At 42.2% G+C, this 22,367-nt stretch overlaps 1 protein-coding gene across 1 annotated transcript in view; it reads left to right on the forward strand.

Moving 5' to 3' along the window:
- The first annotated feature begins 271 nt into the window (after window positions 1-271).
- LOC124193899 (protein sax-3-like) overlaps window positions 272-22,367 on the forward strand; it is a 58,478-nt gene continuing 36,382 nt past the window's right edge. Inside the window, exon 1 of the mRNA XM_046587884.1 lies at window positions 272-292. The gene's annotated coding sequence lies outside the window, so the exon portion shown is untranslated. The remainder of the gene's footprint in view (window positions 293-22,367) is intronic.

Raw genomic sequence — 22,367 nt, forward strand, 5'->3', positions numbered from 1 at the left:
CTGATAGATTTTCAACTTTGCCTTACTTGATGTCCAAATATTTTTCGTAACTCAATTTTTATTTTTGATTTAGATAAACAGCATCCCTGTTGATTGGAGATTCTAACCATGGCCGAGCTACGTATCTCTTCCTCCCCCCTTTCTTTAAATGTCCAAGTGTATGCCCATGCGAGTGTGGGTGTATTCACGAGGACCCCCTTTTTTCCCTATCCCGCCTGCTGGACTCAACTTTTCAGCGGATGGATGGAGCCCTCTTTGGAAGGATGCCTGGCTGAATTTCCCAGGCTCAAAGGTAGGGAAAATCTATACTCTATCTTTCCTTTTTGACTATTGAGTGGGCGTCGATTCTAAATTGTTACGAGTACAACTACGAGTACGATTACTCCTGAGATATAGGCAGTTATTGACTGGAACTGTTTTCTTTTGCCCTTGACTCGGTCAGGGTTCATTAAAAAACTCATAGGACGACTACAGATCAGGCTTGTTTTGTTTTTTTACCTTACAACTTTTTCTGCTTGTAAGAAATCAAATTTCAAATTACTTGAACTTGAACACTTTGAGCAGAGTGGAAATTTGGTGGACAATAGTATCCTGCCGTTACACGGGCGCACCTCCTCGTCCAATACTTTAGTTCCTTTTAAAAGATGGTCCCCAACTCAACCCAACTCAAAAGCGAAGAAAATGTCACAGCTGCATTGGAATAGACATTAGACATTCGTCAATGATGGAGATAGCACGCCAAGTATTTCCCCTGTTGGCCGCAGCATCAGTTTTTCAGCTCTCTCGCGAGACTCGTCGTCGTCCATCACGCATGTTTCAGTCCCGTGTATTTACGTAAGAAACAATAGGCTGTTATGTGTGTGTGGGTAGAGAAAACAGGTTTTCTTATTTTTCTTCTTTTTTTGGGGTCCTTTCTCAAAGATTCATCGATCCACTGTGACATATCTTACAACTTTGTGCCTTCAATTCGTTGACAAGGGGACAAACGCTGGGGCCTGGGGATTACTGGGAATGCCTGGAACGTTAAATCCGTGACCGAAAACAAAACGCGCTTTCTCCTCTCTCTCTCTCACTGCCTTTTTTCGATCTTGGCAGTTGTCGACGATGAATGATTCAAAGCCAAAAGACGAAGAAAAACGTGTAGATATTTGCTGTGCTATACAGACACCCCCACACGTATGTATTAATATACATATGCACTATGCCTGGTATTAGATATACCTACGCACTTACCAACTTTTGGGAAGACATAAGCTATATCGTCTATTATGTATATAGACGTGCTTGATGGTGAGGAGGAGGAGGACTGATTTTCTATTTCTTGCGGAGAAAGTCTCAGCCACCGTGAGATTGCGCCCAGTCACAAATCACGTCGCCGAGTCCTTCATGTGCTGTGTGTGCGTTGGAAATCATTATGAATCACCCGCCCTATGGCGAATCATATTTCCAAATCATTTTCGATATGAACATTTGACGTCATCCCTCCCCCCTCCCCCCATTCACCCACAACAATCAGCCATAGAAACCTTTAACCTAAAACCTTTTTTGAAAAACAACCTTTTTGACTGCGGGATAGATGCATTACATATGGGTAGAGAGTTGACTTTGAACATTTTATGATGGGGAGAGAAAAATATGAATAGCCACAAAACAAAACAAAAAGGAGGAGGAAAGAATGACACGGGACTTTATCAAACTCTCCAGCTAGAAATAAAACAATATTCCCTTTTTTCTATAGAGAGAAGAATGTTTTATTCCCTTTTTCGTTCTTTTTTGACAAACATAAAAATGATAGAGTTGTCAATAATGACGTAGAGGAATCACCATCACCGCAGTAATGCATGTCCACCCTCGTGACTTGTTTGTCAAAAAGCGGTATCAAACTGTCTACACTTTGATTTCCCACTAAAAAAACGAATCGCTAAATTCCTAAACTCTTTCGTTTATAATATCGCCCCCCAAACGCTCTTGTCGATACGCCATTTCAGTGTATCATAAACCTTGACGTGTTTTTTTTGTTTTTAAACGTTAAAGTATCAAAGGCAAATCCTGATTTATAGCCCAAAAAAGGTTTCAACATGCTGATCTCGATAATCTGGAAGGAGATCGACAAGCATCTCTCGGCCGCGATCGATCCATACACATCCGCACATGTCTTTTGGCATGGAACGACACTGTGTTGGGTCTCTTGATACCTGCGTTTCTCTAGCGCTGTATATCTAAGTCTTATATAATCGAAAAAAGCTTTTGGGGGGAGAGGAAATGCTGTACGCTCGGTATAAATGGGACCATTATTCATGATGAGGTGATTTCTAGACGGGCGGGGATCTAATACAGCGAAGGCAGGAAGAAGAAGAAGAAGAGCCGTTTGTTTCGACTATCTGCAGTCACCGAATAATCCGCTCCTTCTCTTTTTCGTATGGCGATTCGGTGCGTGATAAGAGGGTAGGGGGGAAAACCTTGTCGTTGATGAGGGGACACAACCAGTGAGGGGGTGGAATGGGGAGGAAAAAAATATAGCTTTTTTTTTCTCCCGTCGCCTCTTATGTGAAAGAGCTTCCAGTTGGCAAAACCATCAGGAAAGATAAAAAGAAACGAAAGAGGAGAGAAAATCATAAAAATATAAGAGTCTGGTGTATAGTATTATAGAGGGTGAGGAGAGCTATTATATATACAACGCTGGGAGTATGAAAGGATATAGATATACAGCAGCAGCACACTTGCCGGTGGGGGTAAAGTCTAAAAATGTTACGCTATATAATATCCACGTATGTTTTCGGTCCAAAAAGCCGATAGCGCTCACGCAACAGAATGATTCATCAAAGCTTATATTTTACACCGAAAGTCTAACCACTCGACGCTTGATTCCATTTAAGAATATAAGGGTGTGCGATCTTTATACATTATATTCCCTGTTGAATTGGGTTCCATCAAAACCTCTCTGCTCTAATATTCCAGTTAGATTGTGCGCGCGGAGATTCTCGAAAGGAAAAAAAACAGACAAGATAAGACAACGAGGATTGGATGAGTATTTGATTCCGGCCCAAGTCGACGAGAGATGCCTGAAAGCAGAGGGAAACTCTCTGGTGCTTGATGTGCAAAGCTGAGGCTGCTGCTGCTGCTGGCAACAGTGCTAGGGATTTCCCTATATAGCTTCCATTTGAAAAGCCTCTCCTTCTTTAGTCATACGTGTGTCTATCTCTCTCTCTCCAGTATCTCTCTCCCCTCATTCTTACTGTCCTTCCAATTTGAGCGTAGGAGGACTGGGCCGGAATAGACAATGAACTGGATTACATGACCCCCCTCTATCTCTCTATGTATGCTCTTCGGCGTCTGTATGTGTACTATCATGCACTACATCTCTCTCTATACCTTGATGCTCTTGGCCGCACCTCACGCCTTAGATTCTCCGCCTTACATTTATCCGAATCTCGCCTGTGCGCCAGCTTGTTTCTAGAGAGAAAGAAAAAGAGTCTACAAAGCTTTTCGGATATCTCTTTTTTCTTTCTCCCTCTGCTCTCTTTTCTTCTTCAAAGGGATCGACAGGATATGTCGTCGTCGTCGCAGCCGAGAATATAATGCAGCGCGCCAGTGCTGGCATAATATATCTACACATATACATTCTGATTTGGACGGCATGAAACATTCATGCAGCACTCGGCACACACAGCGCAGCGCATACGCCGACGAATCACCAAATAGATGTGACTTGAATCGTTACAGATTTTTCAGTGGCTCAGCTAGGAGAATTGAGGTTTATTCAGTCTGGAATAAAAGATGCTCGATGCGAATCATTTCCCTTTTTTTGCTAGAAATTTCCCGCAAAAATTGGTCAACGTCATTTTTCATCTTTTCGGCGTCGTCCTAAATAGATCAATGCGCTATAACATCTAGCTTAGACATTATGATTGTGATTTAATATTTTTGGGAAGCTTGTAGCTATGGATACATTTTTGGAAAAAAAGAAGAATGTCAATTAAGTTGCCTTGGAGAGAGTAGATAGACAGTGATTCAAGGGAAGCTAAAGTTGATAATGGAGCCCAGGATTTTTTTCTCTCTAATGAAAACGGCAATCTTGAGTGTGTACTAGACGATGGGAGCGCGCGTTCCTGGCTAATTTCCAAGTTTGCCGGTACTACTACCATGTAGAATAGAGGGGACGACGGGTGTGTGTGTACAGCTCGATGGATGAGAGAACACCAAGAAGACGAAAAAGTAAAAGAAAAAGAATCTGGGCGATGGCGGAAGGAATGGAGGTGGAATAGGGAAAAAAGAAAGAAGAGCTCGTTATCTCTTATACATTTTAGGTTGCAGCTAAGGGATCGAAAATCTAAACGAAGGGAAATTCACTGGCGCGCGCGAGTATATTTCGTCGTCGTCGTCGTGAAACAAATTCAAGAGATTCTTTAAATACATCTCCCAGCGTTCAAGACGTACTATATACCCCTCGTCGCTACGGGAAAAGTAATGTTGTTAAAGGAAGAAATATAATGGGACAAGGCTAAGAGGATTCAATCAAGGCGTCAAAAATAATGGCAACTCTCTTTTGATCCGGTTTCTCTCTCAAGAGTGCATCTCTTATATACCAATTTCTATTACGTATAAGGGGGGTTAAACAAGAAAACAAAAAGATGGATGAAGAACTATCGTCGTAACTCATATTCTCGTCGGTATTTAGAAGGAAACAACCGCACGGAATGAGAACTAGAAGCTTAGACGAGCTGCTAGCCTAATTGAATGAGTCGCAAGCCTACTTGTTACTGCGCTGTGGCTAACGAGAAGACAACTCTTATATAGATAGACTAGACTATAATACATCCACTTCTGCTGCTGCTGCTACTGCCTATTTCCCGAGCCAAGATTCCTGCGCTTCAGCTTTCCCGAAACATTGATTCGAAATGACGTGATTAGAGTTGGGAGTCGTCGAATTTTTGTTAGCGTTTAGTTCACAAGTCTATAAATATAATCATCACCCGTGTGTGTCTATAGATTGGGTCTCCTGTCTGCTGGAAAAGGAAATTTGTCTGATTATTATATAAGACGAAATATACATAACGAATATAGATTTCTATAGACAGTGGTTTGATTAGTCTAGAATTTAGGGACGACTGACCGAGTTGCGCTTGGTTGCGCTGGACACTGCTGACATGTGGTAGACCAGCCAGTTTGATTGATCACCCAAAAAGTCTGGGAAAAAATAAAACTAAAATAAAAAATCAAGGCAACTAATTTTTTTTTCCGTCAGCGCCAAGTAGCCATCACTTGGTCCATTATCGAACACGAAAGAGAAAAAGGCGAAAAATAGATGGTGGTTGCTGATTACAAGACAAAACTTGTTATACACAGACAGCAGCAGCAGTGAAGAAACAAAACAAAAGGAACTTTTCGGTTGAGAAAAAGAAAGTGAAAAATCGTGATGTGACGACTCTGATAAAATAATGGTCGATCTAAACCAGTCCCTCTTGTTAGGAGAGATTGTCACTTTTATTTCCCCCCCCTCAACCTTGTTAGTACTCTGATCGTATAAGACGCTCACGAACATCTCAAACTCGGGATTTTTTTCTTCTTTTTTCCTTGAGCCAATTGCTGTGGAGACACAAGTACTAGATGGACGTGAGTTCACTGTTTGATCTGGTCTATAACTTTTATAGTTTCTTCTTTCATTTTCTAGTTTTCTGATTTTATTTTTTTTTCTATTTGCTTGATTTTTCCTCTTCAGAATTTGAGAGTTTTATATCTACTACCAGTGGCGAAGGCACCAGTATGTGTGTGCCGTCCGTTGCTATCAATTATGTAAATTCTCCGATTCCCCTCTCTATACTCCCAACTAGTTCTCTGAGATCCATCCAGTTTCTCTCTCTCCCCCGCTCCGTTTCGCTTCCAGTCTCTTGATTTTTCAAAAAGTAGATTGACTCACCCTCCTCACTCTTTTCCCCATTGCTGCTAGGGGGGAGATATCTGTTAGGTAAGAAAAATGATGATTGCTACTCCGGATGGAATCGAGTGACTATAGCCCACCCCAAACGACGACAGCATCAAACACCATTTCAATTCCTAATTGGGTTTGTCGATTTCTTTTCATTCCTCCCCCTCACTTTTTTCCTCTCTCTCCTCTCATTTCGTGTTATTTTTATTTCTGGGTCCTTGTATGCCTTCGAATTGATGGCTGAAGAACTTGCGCGTCATAATAAGATGAGCTCGACAATAGGGCAACAACTGCGCACGCTGTGATGGTGCGGAGAGATCAGATGGCAATCAGTTGATGGTGTACGGGTCAAACATGTACTTTGACGTCCACTTCTTACGTGTGTTTATGTTTATATTCCCCATCGCGATGGAGACAAGAGTCTTTCGGAGAATGTTATGTCCCCCCTTTTCGTCTATGTGATAGCGCCGCTCGTTTTTAATTAAAAAGAGAGAGACGATACCTTCATCATCATCGTAGCAAAAACATCCAAAACTGCGCTGTGTCTATCGATCGGATATAGGTATGGGTCGCCCAGGATATAATTTAGCGTTAGGGGTATTTTATTTGATGGTTATGTCATATCGTATAGAGAGACGATTATTCAACAACATGAAAATAAAGTTGGTGTTTTTTAAATATTCATGGACGAAATTGAAAAAGAAAATGAACGACTCGTAATAACCGGTTATATAGTGATCCTTAATCTTTTGACGATCATCATCTTCTACCTAAATTATTCATTGGGATATTTCGTGAGAGTTGATAAACAAAAGGAAATGACGCTGTTCTCTTTGTTGGTTGTTTTTTCAAATATTTATTTTGATCCCCCAATAGCAGATGAGATGGATGTCGTCATCCAGCAGCATCAGTCGGAACAACCAATAAGCGATTAAATTTGTTATATAGCCAATCTCTGTTTGATTTGATATGGCAGAGTGACTCTTGAGCCACAAAACATCAATGCATTTTCAATGAAATTCAGTCGGATGTCGGAGCTTACCGAGTTTGCCTTATATATCTACGACTTCCAGTAGAATGCTTGACTTGTCTATATCTCTTCTTTTGTGATTCGGCGGCTTGTTTCTTATATTATATGAAATGTATATATTGTTCTTCCCCTCGTTCACCCTCAAGGGTCGATTTGATGTATTTTATTCCTCGGCGATCTATTTCTCTCTCTCGAAAAAACCACCGAATTTCCCTGTGTGATGTTTTGACGAGATCAGCCGCCGAATCTTGTCGTGATGCCGGCTACCGTACATATCATATAATATAATAACACCCCTTGAAGTTATACTACATCTGTGTTATATTTAAGGCTCTTTTTTACAATTCTTTTTCTACCCGCCTGCCATATACAAATTGTTTCATGCCAGCGCCTCAAAGGGTCTCGTCTATATCATATAAGAAGGGAGGGTATACTTCATAGACCCAACCCAAAAAAAAGTTGAAGAGGGTCGAAATCATAACCGTGGAGAGAATAAACTTTAACATCTCTCTTATTCTCTGATGGCCATAGATTTTACAGTAAGAAATTTGGAACGCCCGACTTTCGCTGTGGGGGTTGAAGGGAGATTCCATAAAACAAGGTCGAGGGGGTTATTATATTTATTATTGGACGTGTATAGCGATAGGCATTGCGCAGTTGTACTCTGCTGGGCAGAGATCAGTTCGATGATGGCAATAATAGCAGACAATAGAAAACCTTGTGTAGTACAACAGCGCGGTTGATTATTATACGTATCCTATAGGCCTATTGAAAGAGATGCTGTCGGCTATTATGTACACACACAAATGGAGAGAATTGCGCAGGAGGATGGAGGGGAATAAGAGATCAAGGGGGAAAAATAAAGGCCTGGTTCGACTGTGGGTTCGACTGAAGGGGGAAAATGGAACTACCAGGTGCTGTGCTCTTGTGAGACGAGCTGTGTGGCCAGGGTTGCGGCTGTGGCTGCTGCTGGAGGGTTTTCTCATTTTCCCTTTTTGCTTGGTCATTGATGACACAGTGAGCTGGACTCTGTGCTGTGTGTGTGCAGGAGTCTCTTTTTCAATCTCTTCTTCTTTCTTTTTGTTTTCTTTTCCTCTGTGTGTGACGTGAACTATGCACAGAGCATTTCTGCTTCCATTTTCTGCTGCGTCGACTTGGCATATAGGAAAAGGGGCGACTGGAGCTGTCGCTCGCCTCTTCTGTTGACTCTTTTCTTTCTTTCCTTTTTCCCCTCTCCAATATTTGGTAAAAGCCGGACGCACCCGAGCCATCAAATGATGAGCTATAGGCCGGTCCGTGCTGGGCTCACTCTCCCCCCGTGGCCACAGCATCTGAGCCACCGGAAAAACTCAAAAAAAGTGATGCCACAGTTGAAGGCGGGTGGGCAAAAGAAGAAGAAGAGTCTATACACAAGGGTCGGTGCAATCCGATCTGATTTTGTCTTGTTGACTTTTCACGAGTTCATCAAAACGAAAACGGTCGTCGTCGTCGTCGTCGTCGGAAGAAGAAAAACATTACGGAGAACCAAGCAATCCAACGACATGCCAACGATATTGACTCGGCCATAGACTTGAGAAATCAATGGTCCTCCCAAGTGCTCTGGCCGTCGTTGCTGGAAGTTGTGTTGTCTAGTCTCTCCAACTTTTGAATAAGCCCCGGTCGTATTATATTTATATCAAATCGACGACGTATTTTTACCTCGACACCGATCCATCTTTCGCCCTGTGCTATAGTTGACGAGTCAAAGAAAATAACTTGAAAGTGTATGTACATTTTAACCCTGGCAGAAAAATTGGACAGCAAATAGAAATGCATTTTACGACGAGATTTATGCTACTGGTCTTTTGTGTCGCATTGATATAATGAACTGGAGAAGAGCGTCGAGGAGACACACACACACACGGCCTCTGGCTGGTATATAATTAATAACAAGTCGCAGACAAATGATGAACGCGTTCGCTTTCTCCTTTTTCGCCCCCGTGTTGACTCTCTCTGAAATACAAGGAGCTTCTCTCTATAATTCTCGACGCTTTTGACAAGAACATAAATAACAACTATAGTCAGCTTCTTTTAAAAACTAAAGAATTCTTTTTTTAGATTGGGTTTTTTAAATACGTCCTCATTCTATTCGATTGAGTGTCTTTCAGCAGTTTCACGTCAACTGCTGAGATGTTCCTATAACGCAATAAGGCGACCCCGCCCAACTGCATGTCGTCGCGATATCGCGCAAGGAGACGCTCGCCATCGTCCGGCTATTATATGGGAATTTCTCTATAAAAATCTATGCGTCAATGCCTTTCAACCGGGTGAAGACTATGTGGACCTGTTGATGACGCGGTCGTATTATCTGAGGCTTTCCATCAGGACAAATCACACGCCCACCATTTCGGAAGCGAATAACCAAAACAAGAAGCCCCAACAAGAAAATAATCCAAGGGGCCACCACCGGTTTGTTAATGCGTTAGAGCTGGCCCACCGCGCGTGTGTATTATATAAGATCGGCTTTTCTCATCATTCATGCAACTTTATTCAGAAAATAAAAAAAGAAGCGGTTGCTGGCGCCAATCTATATAAACCTTGTGATGCGGTGAACTCTCTCTCTCTCTCTAGTAGACGTTAGATATTTTCTCCCACGAAAATGTTCCGTGTGGCCTCCTCCCGTATTAGGCAATTGATTGAAAGGTGTATATAGGCAGCAGATAAAGGCGTTGTCGATTTTAGACGGAGCTATAGGGGGAAAACAAAATAAATCCTTGGAGAGTCGCAACATTTCGCCGCCTGCCTGAAACCCCAAAACATCCTCAACTCTTTTTTAAAAAATTTCTGCGGTTAGCGTGAATATGGAACTAATATTTACTACTGTGTAACATCATTTTCCATTTCCTGTTGTCGTATATTTCTCTCTATATTTCTCTTTCTATGATGCGCCGGGTGAAGAAGCAAATAACTTAACGCCAACGTGATGGAAAAGTGGTGGAATAAATCACTATTCAATCAACTCGAATGTGCCAAAAGCCCATTATAATGATGAAAAATGTCGTTGACGTCAGAATTTCAAGAGTTAAGGGAAGGAAAATCCAAATGGGAAGAAGAAGAGATGAAAATAGGAAGGGGGGGACCGTTCAAAAACAGCTGCGTTATTTACCGTCGAAAAATGACATTGGCATTTGCTTTTCCCTCCCCCCTCCATACGTACACATAGAAGAGATGCGGTGCAATATTCTCTGTTGCTGCAAAAAAGGCCTCGCAACAGCTGCGCCATGGATTTTTATATCCACGGCCATTGTTGCTGCTGCTGGATCCGCGAGCGCAAATGAAGCCGCCGCCGCTGCCGTTCAACTTGTGCGCCGACGAGCGCATCTCTCCTGGTTTTTCCACCAACAGCGTCAACAAAAGCCAAGGGGACCCAAAAAAGAGTTAGCTTCTGCTGCTGCTGCGCTTGTTGCAACTTGATTGTGTGTCATAAATTGTTGGGTCGTCCCTTTACCGAGAAAGAAGAAGAAAACGAGTTGAGCAGAACTCAACGACGGCGGTGGCGGCCGAAGGAGATGGTTTTGGGTTGAGAGTGTCGAGGGCCCCTTCTTGTTGGCGTGTCTGGCGTTGCTGTCCAAACCATCAGGACCCCAGCAAGACTCTCTCTCTCACAGCAGCCGAGCTCTTTTTAAGAGAGAGATGGAGAGGTTAGAACCCTCTTGGCTTGACTTACGGTATATAGAGCTGACATTTATTCTACATGGGCCTTTTTTTCTTCCCTTATATGACACCCCACCTTCTTTCTTGTTTCTGGCTTAAATGCTCTGTGCACTCTGCAATCTTCCAGCACATGAAATCGGACACCGAAATGTAAAATAGGGGGGAGCCACACGACTCATTGACAAATTGACATTCATCCAGTTTGGGGAAAACGAATCTGGTTAGTTATCTGGCAAAAGAATGAATGACAGCTACAGCAGCTCTCCTATTTTAGATCCTTTTAGATCCTTGCTAACTATTTCTGCATAGTTGTAAAGTCGATTCCGATGCGTTGCTAATTGACAAGTTAAATGCCAAAGCCTTTTTGTGTCATTATTACATGTAGAAAATGAAAGTTGGATATTTTTATATTTAAAAAAAAAGAGAGAAAAGTGGAGGATAGATATAGAACAGCATTGTGTTGCAGCCACATCAAGATCTAATCGGGGGAAAAAGTCGAGCTGTTTTGAATCAACAAGTAGACACGACGAGAGAAAAAGGAGGGTGGGAGAGTGCGTGCGTAAATGTGCTCTGCGTGTCTCTATTTAAAAAAGGGAAGCGTAAAATCAACACGAGCTTAGTGCATAAACAACGTCAGGCTGTTTGTCAGCCATTCGCTTTGACTCTCGACATCATTTCAACTTGTTTGACTTATTCTTTTTATTTTATTTTTATTTTTTACATGAAAACATTACATCGCCAATTAAGGGCGATGCAGCTTTTCTTTTCCTATAGTTTATTTTTCGAATCAATTGAATAAGATTGCAATATTCAATGGTTGGGGGTAAAAAAAGATGACGTGATTGACGGAACTGAATTATCGACGGAAAATTCCCCTGTGAGCTGAAGCGACAGCCAAATATCGGCAGCTGCTGTTGCCTACAAACATTTACAAGAATGGCGGGGCTGTGCAGATACACCACCACCATCCCAATCGATTGAAAACGAAAAAAAATCTCCTAACCAGAGTTTATTTGAAAAGAAAAAAAGAAATGAAAAACCGTTGGCCGTGAATGATCAACAAATAATGATCGTTTGCTGATTCTTATTTGCTGTGATGATTGCGGCTGAGATATTTGACGCGCATTGTAGTTTGGTGAGTTCGTTATCAGTATATAGTTCCCCGCATCTCCTTCAATCATAATTCTTCGCAAGGCCCCCCACCACGTCTATATTATAGTTGAAGCTTTTTTAGAGATAATATAAAGGAGAAGCGCTGACAAACTGTTCCCAGTTTGTCTCTTTGAACCGGGAAAAGCTACCTGGAAAAGCCACTCATGTCTCGTGGTATATTGCAAGTAGTTGCTGCTGCTAGCTAGCTGCTCCGCTGTTATAGAAAACGCTCCAAATTATTCCGACGACCGATTTCGTCTATATTCCATCTACCGGGAACTCTCTCTCTCTTCTATATACTTGCATGGCTCTTTATATTCCTTAAGGGCGCGGGAGAAACAAACTTTTTTTCTTTCCTTCTTTTTGTCTGATTGGTGAGAACGTGACTGTCTGCCGAAACGACCAACATCCACTCGTACAATTATGGGCTCGGAGAATGTCAAGTTTCCTCGGCGGAACACGAAGCGGCAAGGCAGCAAGGAGCAAGTCTATCCGCAACAGAAGAAGAAGAAGAAAACAAAAGAAAAGGAAAGAAAGAAAGAAAGAAGAGGTGCGGAGCTCTAGCGCATACACAAAAAAGACTTAATATTCCAAGATAGAGAGAATGAGCTGACGAAAAATAAAATAAAAAAAGAAGGATGTGCAGGGGGGTAAAAGATCAATATTGAGGCTCTTGCTTTATACATATGGAGGAACGCGCTCGAGTCCAAAAAGAAGGAAAAATAAGAAGAACTAGATAAAAAGAGGATATGGAAATGTATGGATAAATATGCGACCGAGCTAGAGAACCCCGCGATATCACGATCTGATTTCCAGACCCCGCCGGCCGGTGGCTGCTGTTGGGGAAAAAGTTTACAGACCTCCGACAGATTGTGCGGCGGGATTTATTTTTTATTCTGTGAGAGAGTAATCAATGAAACTACACACGTCGTTACACACACACTCTGTACACTGTTATTTATCGATAGACACGATGAAATGATGATGGGACAGCGTTTGACGTTTTGATTTGAAATCGAAATGATTGATCAACACATTTAAGACTCGCCTGTCCAGATTGGGTTATTGCGTCACTGATAACACGGCGCATTTCCGCTTCTCTCTTGTCAAGCGCAATTTACCGCTGGCCACAAAACGAGCGGCAAAATTATTTTTATTTGATCATAAATAATATTCTTTTTCGACTATGATCGAGTCAGCTCCTCCTCATCTCCGGCCATGTTTGTGCTGACGCCATTACCATTGATGGGCCATTTCCCCCCTTCTTTCTTCGACAAAATTGAGTGCATACACTTCATTCGGTAAAAAAACTCCCGACTGCGGTTATTATTGCGTCATTCCCGCCGCCGCCGCCGTCATTCTAAACGTTCATTTATGGGCATATTGACTCAAGAGACGCTCAACGTCTTTCACCTGTTTTACGCGTGTGCTGCAGAAAAATCTTTGGGTCGGGGTTTGTATAATAATAAACGGATGGAGGAACATGTTTCTCTTCAACAAAAATGGTGAAATAAAAATTCAAAATCTTCCACCCACCCAAAAATAAATTTAAAAGGCGATAGTTGCGAAGAAAGACTCAAGTATCTAAGAAGAAATTACCGTCTAACATGTCGTGTTTTTCATGTTCATTATACGACGAGGTTTAGGTATATCCCATCCTTTTGATATGCAAACAGTTTAGCGATATGTTGTTCCTGCCGAGCCCTTTTTCCGCCTCATACGTGCACGAGAGAAGAAATTTACGACCAGTGCTGTTGTTATTATATTCATATATTTTTTGGGGGCTCTGTTGTTGTTGTGGTTATTTGTGCTGTTGTCTGCGCCCCCAAAATTTTAACCTATTTAAATAGTTGGATGGCTCTTTTGTGCCATGAGGAAAATGTTCGATTGGGAAAAAAAAGGTGGAAGATCTCTCCAGCAACAGGCCCCAATGGCCCCATAGAAACGGCGTGTTTATGTTAAAACGCTCGGCTGCATTCAGCATCTCAGAGAGCCGACGATAGGAATAAGAAATCATAAGAACTACAGCACACAACACGTTGTGGGTTTATTGCGAGTTTGAGAATGTGCTGGGAAAAAAGGCGCAACGAAAAGAATGAAAGAAACATTTCGGTAAAATGAGAAATAAAATAAAATAAAAACTAAAAGAGTCGACGCTGTTTTTTTCGGCCGACTGCGGGAGTTTTCTTGGGGTTCTTTTGTTCAAATCAACAGGGAATAACATCGTTTCGTCTACGGCAGCGGATTCTGATGCTGAGATGATTGTACATAGTACAGCCATCTGTAGCCCATGGCGTCACGGTCGTCGTCGTCGCGTGGGAGAAATCCAAAAAGAAAGAAACGGGACGGGTATATACTATCACGAAATGAAATCAAAAGTGCACGCGGGAATCATCCAACAGTCGCACTTTTTTTTTCTCGACTGTGCTGTTGCTGCTGGATGTAATATCGACGAATTCAATTGCCTCTCCCAACCGATTGCATTTCCTGTTTTGTATAGCGGGGCTGTCTGGGTTATTATTATTGTGTTTGTTGCCAGTTCAGTAGATTTAATCCGAGTCTAATATACCCTCTCACAATAAGTCACATGTTTTCTCAGCTATTTGAAATGCATACTGATTTAACAGATTACCCCTGCGCCTACATATACTGGGTCCGTCCAAAGTATGGGACCGTAAGTTTACTGAAGCCCTAATGTAGCAAAAGGGCCGCTTTTCCCTGTGTGTGCGGTTTTTCTTATTTTAACAAGACGAGGAAATACACAATGACGATCTGATATTCCGGCCACTCTTCAATGAACACGCCGCCGAAGCCACAGCACAGAGAAACGAGTTAGGCAATTTTTATGACTAGACTATAGAGACCCAAGCGGCTGCAGATTATTACAGGACGTCTGTGCCTTGAACGGCCTAAAAACCCATGTAACATTGTGTGTCTGTGTCTGTTAAAAGATTTAGCATATAACTATAGAGACAAGCGTGCTGCTGCACCGGCGTAACATCACAAAGAAACGCACTCATCAGGTACGGCTTATAGATTGCACAATAACAGCATATTGATGGCCCAGCAGCGATCGCTAACGAGTCTCGACTATATTATATACAGCCGGGCCAGCAGTCACCTCTTTTAGCATAGCTAATGACTATAGCTTTTCATGGCTTTTGTTTTTAGAGTGCTGAGCGAGCCATGGACCATCTTTTTTGACTCTCCTAGACAATCATTTTTTTTCTTATTTTTCTTTCTCAAATCAAAAAGTCGAGAGAATCGTGAAAGCTTAATTGAATAGGTAACGAAAACGCTGGCAGTTTCTGGCAGTCGCCAAAGTTGGAAAACTGAGACTGAAGTGGAGGGAAATGAGATTGCCATCAGCTGATAAATGCCAACATGTCACTCTCATAAGAAATAGACTGGGTAATCGGGTCAAATTCTCACCGGTTTATTCTGCGCGCCATAATAGAAGCGAAAAAAGTAAAATGTCATTGAATGTCACGGCGCACGGCTGCTGGCATCTACCTTGATTATCTAATGGGAAAAAACGAACTGCTGAACACTGCTGTTGTGTGCCCTGCTGCCTAATCATGAAGTGCATTGCATTAGTCGGCCCGACATTTCGTAATAGAGCTTGTCTCCGCCGTGTCTATAGCCTCTCTCTCTATGAGCTATTATAAACAAACACACAGGGAAAAAAGAAGGAGAAGCTACACGAATCTATACGAATTCCCATTTGTGAGAGTGTCTACTACTACTACTAGTATAGCTCTATACTACACAGCCGATGGTCTTTACGTGTTGGGACGTCAGTGAAATCCCGCAAGAGGGGGGTATTGACGCTGTATATATTTCCTTTTTTGTTCACCAACAGCAGCAGCGCCTGTTGTTTATACATCTAGACGTGAAGCTATTCAGGTGGATGAGCATCATCACCGGCAACACGCGCGTGCGGCAGAAAGTAGGAAATAAAAGAAAAGAGCGAGAGAGGTGGATATATATAACTGATCAATATTAAAGGCGCCTTTGTCGATGTGCAGCACGCAATAGACATTCAAGGCGACTACACATATCTAATACGCTATACGTTGTGTATGAGAGAGACAGAAGAAAAGCTCCAAGTTGCCGGGCCGGGCCGGCCGGGAGGTGCGCTGAGACCGTCGAAAAATGGGGAGAAAAAAAGGAACTTGAGTGGCCACTGAATAATGAATGACAAAAGCCGGTGAGGACGACGTGAGGCAGTAGAAGAAGAAGAAGATGCGGAGCCCGCCATGAAAGCGCATCAGAGAGTCTATATTCGCCCCCTCCATCCACCGAATATTCCGTCGCAACCAGTATAATAAAAGCAATAATGAAACGAGCTTTCGCCCCATAGTGTCTACCATCTCCGCTTCTGCTGCCTTATATTCCATCCATGAGAGATATATTACCGCACGGCGCTTTATACATGCATCGCGTATGTTGCGGGACCCCCCCCCCTCCCGTATATGGACTTTAGACGACAAGATGGATATTGTAGAATGCTACATATACATCTAGAAATACGCAATTCTTAAGCCTCATCTCGTTCTCTCCTCCTCGGCGCCCTCCCGAACCAACGGATTTGATTACACAGTACGGCAACTTATGCTGCTATTTTACGTTAGTTCCTTCTATAGAGATGAGAGTACACACAAATCCGGCAGCACAGTCAATAATTACACAATTTCATTTCGACAAGCAGAATTCAAATTTTAAAGCTCCTGCTGCTGCACACATCATATTGTCGTATTTCAACCGGTATAGGATGGTTATTCCCTCTTGGAAGCCCTGAGAGTCGTATGAAGGGTCTTATTATATTGGGCCGGTCTTAAAGTAATTATCTTTGCACGGGTTTCGTGCCAATTTGTATTTGTATTTTTATCTTGAATGTGGTAGGGGGGCTCAGTGTAACTTGTTCACGAACTATTAGATTAGATACTTAAATAATCCTAATACGTTCAGCTGTCGAGGATGTCTAGAGCTAATCTGGAAAAAAAAGGTTTGATCGATTTTTGATTGGTTTGTTTAATTGGGAAAAGGGTCGATTTTTAAAATTGCTATCGATATCTTAAGCTAATTAGAATATTAGTGTCGTCTGCTTCCATTGTGTTAAAAGTTTCATTCATGGTGTGCTATGGTTTCTGTGGTTTCAGCATGGTTTCAGTTTTGGCTAATAAAGACTAAGAGACAAAGTTTAAGATTTCAAAGCAAATGAAACGTTACGTGGCTGCACGAAAAATAGCAGTACAAATCAAATTACAAAAATGTGATCGTCGAGTAAACTCTAGTGTCATGGCTCTGTAAAAGAATCGCCAAAATCACACTCCATGCTTTTTGGCGGGTAAATAAAATGAAGTTTACAAAAAGAATGATGATGGGAGCTTAAGTAAAAGAGTTAAACCTGTTCCAAATTTTTGAATAGTTACTTTCTGACTAGTTTTTACTGCATTTAACTATCATTCATGACGTAAGCCTTCTGTCAATTCATGTGGCAGCGTTTTTTCACATTGTCTAACCTTTTTCTTTGTGCAGATTTGAGTCCTGAACCACAGCCAACGTAACAACAAGATATTCCAGTTTTGCTTCTGCTGCACCTGTCATCACAGCAACAATCACAGCATCACCACTTGGGTAAATGACTTTCAGTACTTTTATTCCTGCGACTTGCTGGTTAATTTCTCATTTTCAACTTTGCCTTACTTGTTGTCTCAAAATTTTTCGTAACCCAATTTTTATTTTTGATTTAGATAAACAAACAGCATCCCTGTTGATTGGAGATTCTATCCATGGCCGAGCTACGTATCTCTTCCTTCCTCCCCCTTTCTTAAAATGTCCTCGTGTACACTTCATGTGAGTGTGGGTGTATTCACGAGGACCCCCTTTTCTCCCTATCCCGACTGGTGAATTCAACTTTTCAGCGGATGGATGGAGCACTTGTGGTTGTGGTGCCTGGCTGAATTTCCCAGGCTCAAAGGTAGGAAAAATCTATACTCTATCTTTCCTTTTTGACTTTTGAGTGGGCGTTGATTATAAATCGTTACCGAGTACGATTACTCCTGAACTATAGGCAGTTATTGGCTGGAACTGTTTTTTTCTTGCCGTTTTCGTTGACATTAAATAGCTCAGAATACGTAGAATAACTGAGATCAGGGCCATCAGGCTTGTTTTTTTCCCCAAAAATATTTCCAATTTGAATTGTTCAATCAAAGTGCAACTAGGAGATTTTATTGAGTGAGAGGGGGACCTTCCGCCATACTGCGTGCAACTCCTTGTATACAGATGCTGGGCGCATTGTCGGTTTACCGGTTTTGATTGCAGTTACTTTTTTTTTCGGTTCTTCTTCCCGGAAAAGGAGAATAGAACAAATGAACAATGTACTGCGCACACGTTGATTGTTTGCGCTGCACTGATGATCCGCAATCGATCGGTCGTTAGTTTTTTCGTTTGAAAAGGAAAGAGATGAGACACAAATATCTACAGCACAATGGGACTTTTGGTGCCATTGTGGTACGGTACGGATCATCCACACTAGACTTTTTCTTTCTTTTTCTTTCGGGAAAGAATAAAAGGGTACCTCGTGAATTTTTGATTCTTTTTTTTCCCTCTCTGTTTGTACTGAAATACCGGTTTATTTTGGCGGCGTGTTTTGTTGCTTTTGTGGCGTCCTGTTTATTTCCCTGCGTTTCTTTCATTTCTCTCCTCCATTCTCGCTGTTCCATCAAAGGATGTGATGATGATGACTTGTCGACTGATGAATGATGATCGAGTGGCTAAGCATTACAGGGTCACGAGCTCATCGGTTCGGCTTCTGGAACTCGAAACTTGCTGGCCGACATTAAAAAAAAATGAGAAATAACAGCTGTTTTCTTATATTTTTTTAAAACCCCGTTGGCGGTGTGTATACCTATATGCACGGAGAGTATTATGCTTTTATAAAATGTTGACGGTATGGCATCTGTTGTTTTAGCTCCTGCCAGTTGCTCTGATTGGATTACGTATTAGGCGGGGGGGTCCTGTATATTTCACTTTTGCCTTGTATAACTTAATGAGAATAGATTGCCTTTTACCACCCGACGAATACGGTACCTGCTATAGACCTGATCAGTCTGATGCCACGAAACGGCAATCATGAAAGGCCATGGCTTGATATGAAGATGCCGTTCTCATTAAAGCAACCGACCAGCCAGTCTCCCGGTTGCAATAACCCCCAACTCCCAACTCATCTTCACAACCCCACCCTAGTATAAGATCTCTATCGTCGTCGTCTTGGCCGGGCATGATGTAGATCGGGGGCGAGCATTCACGCACAAGTTGATGGCCCAGCCCAGCACACCAATAACATCGGCCTGTAAACTTGTGCGCAACGGTAATCAGCAGCCCAAGTGAATTGATTGAGGAATTTTCCCGAGAAATTCGTGGGGGGATTCCGTTCAAGTTGAACAATTTCCGCATCTCTCAAGTCGTACGTTTACGATTCTTCCTGTCTAACATCCATGTCGGAAAAGATGATGGCAATCACACACAAAGCTCTATGACTTTAGCCTGTAGGTAGGTGCCTTGTAAGGGCATCTGAATAACTTGAAGACGACGGGCAGCGCTTTCAAATAAATACAAAGACAAAAACCCTCCGCTTTGTCTTTCAACAGTTTCCGATGACGCCAGGGAAAAGTAAAAAAAAACTCCCGGAGCTTGTGGAAATAATCACATGCTGATGTGAGGAGACCCATTGACACGCCACATTTTTTGGGGGGTGTTTTTTTTTAATATTTTTTCTCCCTGGAATAAAATTCAAAAGGTTTTTTATTTTAAAAAGGACGATCGTGAATCGGAGTAGAGGGTTAAAAACTGTATAAAGAAAATATTTATTGACATCTCTAGTCGTATTCGTTTTATTTTTATGGTTGACCGTTGACAGTTTACCTGTTGGCCGCGGTCCTTTTTCTGATACTTTTTTCGGTTGTTTTCTCTAGTCTCATTTGATTCTCTTTTTAGTGGCGTTTCACGACCCGTCTAGAGTGTCAGACCGCGGTGTGAACCTTTTTTCTTCTCTCCCCTCTGCATCTCTCTTCACTTTTGTGTTTTTCTTTTTTCCCGTTTTTTCCACCGGAAACAACCCAATACATAAAAATAACAAAAAGAAAAAGAAAAAAACCGCGATGGAAAATGGTGGAAACTTGTTTCCTAGTCTGACGCCATTTCCATATTTCTATTTGTTACTGCGTATAAATGCAAAGCCAAAAAGACACAGGAGAAAGGAGACAATGTTTCAAGTAATTCAATCGTCTTGCCGTCAATTCCCATGTAGTACTTCCGTTCAAAAAACCCGAATCGAAATGTACATTACCACATCTTACGAAAAGCTTTTTCAAATTGCATCAGATTAGACCAGGTGTACATATACAAACACTCGAATCTTTGACATGTTCACTCCCTTTCTGTAATACTTGAAAGAGTTTAGGTCTAATCCCCTGCGTGAGTAGGGATGTATTTTTCCCGAATGTGGGTCATTTGAGAGTCGCCCGGTTGTACGACGCCGGTGGTAAGGCGATACGCCCGGAGCCCCGGGAAAAAAGAAAAAAAAAACGAAGGCGTAATCAAATCTACTGGCGGAAAAATGTGAAGCAACCAGGTGTGAATAATTCCAGGAGGGATGAGGAATAAGAAAATAATTTAATCTCCTATACGCTGTTGTTGTGTGTACACCGCAAGTAAAAAAGAAAACAGGAATCTCTTTTTCTTCTTTTCGGAATGAATTTCTCATCGTCTTTCCGTTTCATTCGAAAGTTGTCTGTTGTGTGTGTACACGCTCACGTCCGTCAATCTGTCTTGCTTATAATCCGCGCCGTCTAGTATAGTACTAGACACATCCGAGTGTGCTGTGTATGTTTTTCAATCAATTAAGCGCAGCTCAACCGTGCGCTAATGGATCGATTTGGCGGATTGTTTCCTTTGGCTGGATGGCCCTGCTGGATTGTTCTTTTGACTTTTATTTTCTGTCTACGGTGGCCTTTTCTCATAACTTTGATGTATAAGTTGGACCGAAATGTTCACGTCTCTCATCCCCTGTCTCTTTATCAAGGGGGAAAAAACCCAAATAGTTTCGGCGTGTCAAACTTTTTCTTTTTGTGGCCTCTCTCTTGAGCCCATCCGACTTTTGTCAGTTCAGCCAATCTTTTGTTTCCATCACGCCCTCAAACCGGCCCATATTGTTCTCGGTCTAATCTGTCGGGTCAGGGACAATTTTTCCCTCCCCCCTTTTTTGGGTTGGTGGGTGGGTGAGGATCGAAGACGTTCATCAATAAATTTTAATCTGATTGGAGACGCTATCAGATCGGGGGGATATTTGAAATGTTCTTTCTCGGCTTATTCAATTGATGGGGGACGCGATACGACAGACAACCCGATTGTTTTCTATGGAATTTTTATCTATCGATTTCTACTGGCCCTTGGGATGAATGTTGTGCAGAAATTGTTGACACAGGGAAATCGACACAAGCCAATCAATTAGCGCAAGTGAGAAACATGGATAAATCGATAATATTGGCAATGGAGTAGAGAGAGGTCTGGCGTCAGACGCTATTCCAGACCAGACGACCATGATGAATGGATGGCAACGCGTGTTTTCATAAAGTGCTATACATATGTTAAAGTAATGGGATGATGAATGCATTGGGAAATTTGCCAATATGCAAGTCGCCCCCCGTATATCCTGTCTGCTGCTTTTATATAAACAACTTGTTTATTATATCTGACGACTGAATGACTTGTTGACTTTTGATATCCGATCTATCCCGTATAAAGTGGACTTGCACTTCGATTTATATAACCGCGGGAGTGGCTGGCGGGCGGGTGGGTGGGTGGGTGCTTGGTTATCGCTCAATTTTACAGTTCACCCGTCTTGAAATTTCATGCTCCAACTGATTCATGCTCAACGGGTAATTCACCCAAAAAGCATCAGTGAATATTCCCACAAATTCTTCTAATAACTTTATGGAGACGATAATATGTGGCGCAGGTATAATATAATATGGGGGATAGAACGACCTGATTTTGGCCGACTGAATTTCCACCATCCGAAATCTCCGCCAACGTTTTGTACATAGATAAAAGCAAAACGTGAATACCAACCCCCCTGTAAAATGAATGCGATGGAGAAGAAATGCCATCTGTTGCTTGGCTACCGTCGTCTTATAGATCGAGCGATTTGGGCAAGTGGTTTTTGGGGTCCCCAGATTTCTTTTTAAAAGAATAATCCAACGGCAGCAGCAGCTCCTTGGCGCACATGCAACGGGTGCATGTGCGTGTCACCAATCGGCCCAATAGGCAACAACCAGCAACGACGACGAGGGGACTCGGGAGAAATTCCGATTGCATTAGAGAGAGAGAGACTTGTTATTATTATTCGTTGGCTGGCCGCGGCTGGTTGGCGTGTCTGTGTGTTTTTCTTGTGTTTTTCCGTTTTGTTCTTTTGATTCCTTTTACGTGCACCGGAGTTGCGGGTTTTTCTGGTGTGCCGTTGTTGGTCGGTCGGTTGGTTGGGCCCTTTTGTTTCTCTGC

Source organism: Daphnia pulex, chromosome 5 (assembly GCF_021134715.1).
Source record: "Daphnia pulex isolate KAP4 chromosome 5, ASM2113471v1".
Classification (NCBI taxonomy): domain Eukaryota; kingdom Metazoa; phylum Arthropoda; class Branchiopoda; order Diplostraca; family Daphniidae; genus Daphnia; species Daphnia pulex.